The following is a 516-nucleotide window of genomic DNA, read 5'->3' as shown; positions in this document are numbered from 1 at the left end:
GAGTTAGTTATGGCAACCTTTGGTTCATTCTTTGTGTTCGAACATTTTTTTATATGGAAGAAAATTAACAACACCGTCAACAAAATAAAAAAATTGCCAAAAATCAATGGTATTTTGTAGCCACATGAAACTCGCACTTTATTATACTAAAATTGCATAGGCAATAAAACTGCATCCTCAAAAAGTGTAAAATTTTGGTGGAAATTCGCTGAATTTTTATAATTTTTGCACGTTTGAAATGTGGATTTGTATGGTGTTTGTTATAGAATTAACTATATTTGTATAACAAAATAAATGATATTAAATAATATGAAAATAAATAGCCAAAATTTGTTAATATTTGGCGGTCTTAAAACTATGCAACTGAGAGTATACATATGTTCTACAAATTTATCGACTCTCGACCGGCTCATATGGCTTTTCTTTTCTAGGATTTCTTTTTTCTCTATGGTATATTTTAAATTGTTACGTTTGGCAATAAGCACTGAAATATAGTGACGGCTAACATATTTTTTT

Source organism: Rhagoletis pomonella, unplaced genomic scaffold, assembly GCF_013731165.1.
Source record: "Rhagoletis pomonella isolate Grant_MI unplaced genomic scaffold, Rhpom_1.0 Rhpom_scaffold_00011, whole genome shotgun sequence".
In the NCBI taxonomy this organism is placed as follows: domain Eukaryota; kingdom Metazoa; phylum Arthropoda; class Insecta; order Diptera; family Tephritidae; genus Rhagoletis; species Rhagoletis pomonella.
Note: the sequence above shows the minus strand (reverse complement) of the source record.